At 39.9% G+C, this 9003-nt stretch overlaps 1 long non-coding RNA gene across 1 annotated transcript; it reads left to right on the forward strand.

Moving 5' to 3' along the window:
• The first annotated feature begins 4097 nt into the window (after positions 1-4097).
• On the forward strand, positions 4098-7074 carry LOC121397187. Its single transcript, XR_005963572.1, has 3 exons — positions 4098-4334; positions 5318-5361; positions 6741-7074. It is a non-coding gene; the product is annotated as an uncharacterized LOC121397187 (long non-coding RNA).
• The last annotated feature ends 1929 nt before the right edge of the window (positions 7075-9003 follow it).

A 9003-nucleotide genomic window follows, 5' to 3' on the forward strand; every position in this document is an offset into this window, starting at 1 on the left:
AGATATATAGAAACATTGGGGTAACAGTCACCCTGCAATAGTTCCAAGGGTACCCAGGGCACAAATAAGTACTCACCCCAAATCTCCCCCTAACTGACCTTCAGGCTGGACCCCCTTAGCCCATAACAAGGTTACAGATCTATAGAAATATTGGGGTAACAGTCACCCTGCTATAGTTCCAGGGGTATTCAGGACACAAATAAGCATTCACCCAAAATCTTACCCTAACTGACCTTCAGGCTGGACCCCCTTAGCTCATAAAAAGGTTACAGATATATAGAAACATTGGGGTAACATTCACCCTGATATAGTTCCAGGGGTACCCAGGGTACATATTGTTACACCACTGCAGGGAACAAATAAGTGAAGGAGCTTGTGAAGTTTGCAATCAATGGCTTTGGCTTTGCTGCCAATCAGATTTTTTTCAACTCTATATAATTAAGGGCAGTATATTGTTTCTTTATTCTAGGCTGCAGAGTCTGTTTTCATCTTGAATATTTATTTTTACAAAAAATATTTAATGTCAACAATAAAAGCATCTTATTTTGCAGCGCTAGTTGCTTGGACAGTTCTACAGCAGCCTCAGGATGTCCTGGTTGTTACTGTTGGTGACACAGCAAGAATCTCTTTTATGTCCAAGGAAAAACTAAATTCAAGCTTCAGGATTTCCTTGTTCAGAAGGTCTTGGAGAATGGATGAGCCACTCCAGTTAGTCCTGTCTTGTGATAAAAACAGCATCAGACATAACTGTGTCCTACAATCTGATAAGCAGAATATTACACTTGAAATACATGCTGTTCAGAGGAACGACTCTGGAATATATTACTGCGCGTTTCTTTATTCAAGGAAATTGACATTTAGTAATGGGATAACTCTCATTGCTTCAGGTAATGTGGGTTATAATGTATGGAGATTTTGTGCATTAAGAATCCTTTTTTTATGCTTTTCAGCAATGTTGCACTGGGATAAAATCACCTAATGTCATAATTTTTAGAGACTAGTGCTAGCTTAGCATCACTTAGTTTTAAAGGACAAGGAAAGTTAAACTAAAGAAGTAGCTAGAACTGCTGTACATTATTTTTTGTGCTTCTGTACCAGCCCAAGGCAACCACAGCCCTTTAGCAGTAAAGATCTGTGTCTCCAAAGATGCCCCAGTAGCTCCCCATCATCTTTTCTGCTGATTCACTGCACATGCTCTGTGCTGCTGTCACTTACTGAGCTTAGGGACCCACTCACAATATACAGTACACATAGAATAGAAATGTCACAATATAAGGCTGATTAGTAATTAATACACATAATTACTACATGGCAGCACAGAAACCAGTGCAATTAGCATCAGAATTTAATAATCAGCCCTGTAACATCAGCTTATATTAAAGACCAACCTCATTTTCTGCTTGATAATTAGTGAAGACCCCTAAGCTTAGCTTCTGGACAAGTGGACAAGTGGATTTTATTGTCATTTCAGCCATATACAGTAATACAGTACATAGTAGTGCTATACATAAGAATATACTGGGTACGTCAAGTGTGAGTTTTTTTAAATGAACAACTCTAGTAGGTACATGGTCACGCTGGGCAAGGTGGACATACAAGGTGGCATACATTTACAGTGTCGGACTGAGACACCAGGGGCCCACCCAAAAACCTTAGACCAGGGGCCCACCAAAGAACTATAGACCAAGGGACCACTCTCAGTACTATTATTATTCTTCTCCTCACTCAACCTCTATTCTCCTAGTCTCTATTCTTTACATACTGTAATCTATTATTTCATCTATTTAGCCTCTTTGTTCTCAAAGAAATAGGAAATACCCATGAAATATGCCAAATCTTTAGCGGCACAAGGGCCCCCAAACACATGGGTCTACCGGGAGTTTTCCTGGTATACCGTACACTGTACATTTATATAAAGTATTCAGAGGTTTCTTTTTTTGTTTTTTTTTCAGTTCAGTTTTTTTCTCAACAGCTGCTCAGAGCCCATTGAGCATTCCAAAATGGTGACCCCCTGTGACAAGTTTAAAGTCCTGCTATTGAGAAGCTGAAACTTTAGGCTGGTGCAATAAGTTCACTATATAAAACATGGCATTTTTAGCCCTATTCATTTTTAGGGTTTAGTTCTCCTTTAAGTGATCTGAGGTGTATTGTACATGTAGTACAGTGGGGGTTTTGTTAGCACCACAATGCATTAGACTCAGCATATCTCTCCCTGAACTACATAGTGGAGTTTCCCAATCCTTAACCTCCAGACTTGTGTTCCCATCCTTCACATCCAGACTAGCGTTCTCCCATTCCTCCCCTCCAGACTAGTGTTGCCCCATCCATCACCTCCAGACTTGTGTTCTCCCATTCCTCCCCTCCAGACTTGTGTTCTCCCATTTCTCACTTCCAGACTTGTGTTCTCCCATTCCTCACCTCCAGACTTGTGTTCTCCCATTCCTCCCCTCCAGACATGTGTTCTCCCATTCCTCCCCTCCAGACTTGTGTTCTCCCATTCCTCACCTCCAGACTTGTGTTCTCCCATTCCTCCCCTCCAGACATGTGTTCTCCCATTCCTCCCCTCCAGACTTGTGTTCTCCCATTCCTCACCTCCAGACTTGTGTTCTCCCATTCCTCCCCTCCAGACATGTGTTCTCCCATTCCTCACCTCCAGACTTGTGTTCTCCCATTCCTCCCCTCCAGGCTTGCGCTGCCCTATGCCTCAATTCCAGACTTGTGTTCTCCCATTCCTCCCCTCCAGACTTGTGTTCTCCCATTCCTCCCCTCCAGACTAGCGTTGCCCCATCCATCACCTCCAGACTTGTGTTCTGCCATTCCTCCCCTCCAGACTTTTGTTCTCCCATTCCTCCCCTCCAGACTTGCGCTACGTCATGCCTCAATTCCAGACATGCGTTGCTCCATCCCTCACCTCCAGACTTGTGTTCTCCCATCTTCCATAAGATTTTTAAATAATCAAGAAATTAATTTACCTACATGCTTTCCCCAACAATGAATAATCAGCATTCTCTAACTGGAGAATTCTTTGATTTAAATTAACTGTCCTTACAAATAAAACAAATTCCTCAGTTTGTAGGGTGACTTCTGCTATCATCTGTATATCAACTGTTCATGTATAGCATTATGTGATGCACATTATTTTAATTGTTCCATGTTGAACTGAATTATGCTGTCATTGCTTTAGCTCTGATTCTGTTTCTATTTTCAGACAATGCTGTTTCAAAAAGTGCAGTCCATTTTCTGAGGCCATCTGGGGTTTTATATTCTGACCTGTCTGTCCCGCTGTCCTGTGTGGTATGTGCAGATTGCCCTTTGGTTTGGAACATCACTGCGCATCTCAAGAGCAAGATAAATTCCATGAATCAGTCTGACGGGTATCACATTGTGGTTCCCAGAGTTGCCTTGTACAAGGGGGATCGACTGGAATCACTAGTGTGTGAAGTTTGGTTTTATGTCCCTACTATCAATATATCCGGGAAAATAACAAGAAAGAACCAAACTCTATGTGAGAATTATTAACCGTTTATTGAAAATATTTTAGGGTACCCACTTCCCCTCTACATTTCCTAACATATACAGTGGGCACATGTGTAGGGCAATATAACAATATAACAACTCTAGTTTATTTTATTAAGGTTTCCCAGGCTTGTGTAATGTAATGTATTTGCTGCAACATATTCGTCCATTCAACTTTAACTTCCCACCGTATGCAAATTAGGCAATGCTAGCGCAAATTCACTTCGCTTGCTGCAGTAACGCTAGCGCAACTTCGCCAGCGTTCGGTGCCCTGGACGCAACTTTGGATTTTAGTGAATTTAGGATATACTTAGGGTTGCCACCTGTTTTCAAAAGGGCTGCTAATATACTACTGCTGCACAAATATGGCAGCTCCTCACAGTGGAATATCGGGTAAATACTGTTATGGCAAAATTATCGATATCGCACAAAGACAGTGTTAAAACAAAGGTTTAATTTCTGGTGTTAGTGTCTCTTTAAGCTGAAGTTTCTATTTATTATAAATATGTTTCATGTGTACACTACATATCCAATTCACAACAATTCTAATTTGGTACTTAGCTTTGTCCTTAAGCCTTCCTTAAAAACTGTCGTTTAATGTGTGGGTTCATTAAATCAATAAGATTAGATATCCTTATTGTCCTAATTGTGTTCTGGATGTGTGACAGCTGCAGCACATGGATCATTTTCCTCTGCCTGCTCAGACTTTCTTATACCTTCATTGGTCGTGGGAACCCTACTTGTGTTGGGCCTCTCAGCGCATCTCTTCTGGTCCTGGACTCTGAAACGGCCACTTACCAATTCAGCAAACACTAAAGGTCAGTACAACTTTATTTGGGCAGCTTTCTGTTTAAACTACGGTAACTGGGAAAACTATTTATAAGTGAAAAAGCAAAACTTTTTAAAGGGGCTCTAAAGTAACAACATTAAAAACAATTTTTGGATTCTCTGCACAAAAATAAGCATACCCTCAATTTACTTGCTTTACTAATTTTGCACAGTTTCAGAAATAAAATCTAAAGTTTATTCTGTTTTCTCTCTGCCCTGGCAGCCATTGGTAATGATGTTCTGATGACCAATGGATGTGCTGCTTATAAGGAAGTTTTGGCTCCTGCTCCACTGGCCAAACTTATGAAAACTGCATTTGTTTGGCCTTGCAACAGACAGAAGCTCTGATGAGAAACAGACAACATCAGTTTTCATCCTGTAGGGCAGCGGAGCAAGAGCAGTAACTTCCTCCTGTACAGCACAACGTCAGCCATCAGGTCATCATTACAAATGGCTGTCAAAGTAGAGCTGGAAACAGGACAAACTTTAGCCTTTCTTTCTAAAACAGTGCAAAATGTATAAAGCAAGTACATTGGGGATATGTCTATTTTTGTGAGGAGGATCCAAAAATTCATGTTTGCATTCTGACTTTTTAACACCTTTAAGGGACTACCTATTGCTAGAACCTACTTTGTCCTCAGTTGATCAACCTGCTCACTTGCATGATTATGAATTCCACAAAGCACCGGTGAATTGGGCAGTATTGTTGTTAAATGTTCATTAATATTCACATGTTAGTAAGGTTTATTCCACTATTTCAACTTCACTAACCTCAATAAAATGATACACAGCAAGATTTTATCATCTCATAGGAACTAATTGACGTGTGATAAGATGGGAACACATTTCTAAATGTTAGATTAATTTAGTGCCCGTAGTCTATTTTCCATGTATAAGGACACAAGTTCACTGATGCAATTTAATAACACATGGAAAATGTTTATATTTGTGAATATGATTTAATTTTTTTCAGATTATGAAGTAAAGCAGTCAAAAAGAAGAAGAACTGATTCTCAGGTACAATCTCAGTTTACTAAATTTATTTGCCCCAAAATATACTGCTGACTTTATTTCACCAGAGAGGGTCAAAATATTTTTTCTTCGTGGGGTGTGGGTTGAGTATTACATTATTAAAGGGATTGTCACGATCGGCTCCCTAAATCTAGAACTAATGTTAAGCTCCTGGTCACAACTCTGAGTAGCTGTGGGAGGAGTCCTCAGCTACTCAAATGCCACCAGGTCTTAAAATGAGAGGAGCCAAACAGAAGATCTGGATAAGCAAAGGGGTCAGATCATTTACCAGCACAGCAAGGAACAATGGAGAATATACGGGGTCAGGCAGGCAGAAGTCAGTCCAGTTCCAAACAAGGTCAGACAAGCAAAGGTCGGTTCAGACAGATTTCAAGCAAAGTCAGACAGGCAGGAATCAAAACCAGAAATATCCAAAGAATAAGCGCACACAGGAACTAACAAATTAGCCCTAACAACGGGCAATAGTGTGGTGTTTAAACAAATGGCCTGCAGGTGTCACTGTGTAAAATTAGTTATACTGTGTATACATAGTACTATCAATACTGCTTAAGAGTGATAGAGTTGGAAGTTACTGTTGTGTAATGGCTGCATGAGTCTGCTAATAAAGCACTGTTATACTCTACTAATCCTCGGCTACCAAAACATAACAAATAGTTTTGGCCCAGGGCCCCTTTAAATATTCAAACTTTTCGAGCCAAAACGTGATGATGTCATATGCTCGGCACATAAACTTTGAAGTGCGTGGCCGCGCGCACCGTAGGAGCCAGATCACCAGAGGAGAGAGGAGCAGGTATCCCCGCCAGGAGCACGGCAGGCGTCCCAGCCGGCCCCTGGACCCAGGTATTCTCACAGGGATTCTGTCATCAGTTTTAATGTGTATTTTTTATTTCGAAACTACGCTGTTTACACTGCACGTAATTCAGTCTACCATATAAAATGTCATTCCTAACCCAACAAGTGTATTTTTTGCTGTGGGGGAAGGGAAGGGGGTTATATCTCTTCAACTTGCAGTTCAGCAGTAAAGAGTGACTGAAGTTTATCAGAGCTCAAGTCATGTGACTGGGAGCACCTGAGAAACTGGCGATATATCTAGCCCCATGTCCGATGTTAAAATGAAATTGAAAAAATTCACTTGCTCTTTTGAAAAACAGATTTCAGTACAGAAGTCTGCTGGAGCAGCACTATTAACGGACACATTTTGGAAAAAAAACGTTTTCCCGAGACAGTATCCTTTTAAGATTTTTTTCCAATACATAGTACGTATCAGTGCAAATTGCACAGTGCTCATGTATCTTTTTAAGAACAGGATTCATCCGTGTTGGACTGGGCGCACCAGTTATTTCATCTGTCACTTTTTATTTTAGCAGGATATTGTTTATTCTTATCTGGATGTTCAAGCACTTTCTCGTGGCAGAAGATAAATCCACCAACAGACCACATGGAGTACAAATATCAGTACAATAATTCTGCTCCAACAGATGTCAATACAGTGTTTCACAGGCCTCAACGAAGATCAAAAATCTTTCATAGTAACATAGTAATTTATGCAGAAAAAGACACGTGTTCATCATGCGGGGGGGCGGGCCCTGGCCCAGTTGCACCCCCTGCTCCCCCGGTAGTAACGCCCCTGTGTTCATCAACTTTAACCTTCTTTCTAAATGAAACCTGCTCATATTTGATCCAGAGGAAAGTGAAAAACTCCTGACTCCAAGAGTACAACTGCGCTTCTCTGTGCTAGCACCCTGGACCCCCTGAACCTCCCCTCCGGAGCCAAGAAAAGTGATCATAGATTTTATTTCCCTTGATATTTTTCACATATGCAGCTATGTTTGGAATGGATTACACATACATGTCACAGTGGTTAGTGATGGGTGAATCTGACTCGTTTCGCTACTCCAAAAAATTCGCGAAATGACAAAAATGACCTGAAATGCATTGAAGTCTATGGGTGCCAATTTTTTTTTTCTGCCCAACCTAAGGAGTATTCTGTTCAGCCTATGAATAAGTGCCTATTGCATGATATGTGTAAGGCTACTATGTATTTTATATTTGCTTATAATAAAGTTTCCATAAAGTTGCCTGTCCGTGAGTTCCTGCTGTACATCCATGAAGTGATTCTTCGTCTCAAACTGTAGGTCTGGGGCATGTTCCACAACAAAAGCTTATCCTCCTTCTTATGGAAACAGACTTCGGAGCCTACTTATGTTCAATTTTTTTATTTTTTCATCAATTACATTTTTTTCTCTAAAAATTCATGTTTTTTTTTAATTTCTTTGAGACTTGAGATTTATTAAAAACCACAAAAAAACTCTAATACAAAACGTTGCCAGGTAAAAGCAGTCGAGGTCCTATAGAAGTCAGTGGGGGCTGTGCCTATCCAGTTGTACCATTTTTAATCCATTTGGATTTTTTTTTTCTAGTAATTGCCCCGAAAAACTTTAAAAGGTTTTTAGGGTTTTAATTTTTTTTACAGATTGTTCAGGGTTTTTTTTTGTTTCTGTTTCTTTTAACAACTTTCATGACATTCGTGGTTTTACTCATGGTTTCAAAATCCTCTAAAACTACACAAATTAGAATTTTGATAAACGGGCCTCCTTATGTAATTTTTTACTTTATATGTATTCTGTTCTGCCAAGTTTTGTGGTGCCTGACAAGCTACAAGTGTTGTGACCTATTTTCGTTTCCACGTCTTTAGGAGCTGTATGTTATTTACTAAATATACTACAGAAAGACCATTTCATGATTTACAATGGCCTATGATTAGCTCAGAAGAGGTACAGGTATGGGACCTGTTATCCAGAATTCTCGGGACCTGAGGTTTTCTGGATAATGGATCTTCATACCTTAAGTCTACTAGAAAATCATTTAAACATTAAATAAACCCAATAGGCTGGTTCTGCTTCCAATAAGGATTAATTATATCTTAGTTGGGATCAAGTACAAGCTACTGTTTTATTATTACAGTGAAAAAGGAACTCATTTTTTAAAATTTAGATTATTTGCATAAAATTGAGTCTATGGGAAACGACTTTTCTGTAATTCTGAACTTTCTAGATAATGGGTTTCTGGATAACGGATACCATGCCTGTACTAGAATTCAGTTAATTAACCCTCGATATTCGACCATCGAAGTAAAACCCTCGAACGATCGTAGGAAAAATCGAATGGTTCGAAGGATTTTAATACATCGATCGAACGATTTTCCTTCGATCAGAAATCGCTAGGAAAGCCTATGGGGAAGGTCCCAATAGGCTAACATTGGTGCTCGGTAGGTTTTAGGTGGCGAACTAGATGGTTGAAGTTTTTTTTAAAGAGACAGTACTTCGACTATCGAATGGTCGTAGTCGAAGGTCGAAGTAGCCAAAAAAAAAAAAAAAAAGTTTTTTTCATTCTAATCCTTCACTCGAGCTAAGTAAATGTGCCCCTAGCAGTAAAAAGACCCCAAAGACTGAAGGGACAGCTGGAAGCACTCAAGTCAAATGAAGATGGTAAAAGCAGAAAACAAATGGCAGAGAGAAGCAGGAGGGAAATACAAAGGCAGCGGAGTAAAGAGAAGAGAAATGTAGAAAGGGAGAGAATTAACCATGAGAAAGGCTTGATAGAAAATACAAATAGAACAGTTTGACG

Source organism: Xenopus laevis, chromosome 8L (genome assembly GCF_017654675.1).
Source record: "Xenopus laevis strain J_2021 chromosome 8L, Xenopus_laevis_v10.1, whole genome shotgun sequence".
NCBI classification, from domain to species: domain Eukaryota; kingdom Metazoa; phylum Chordata; class Amphibia; order Anura; family Pipidae; genus Xenopus; species Xenopus laevis.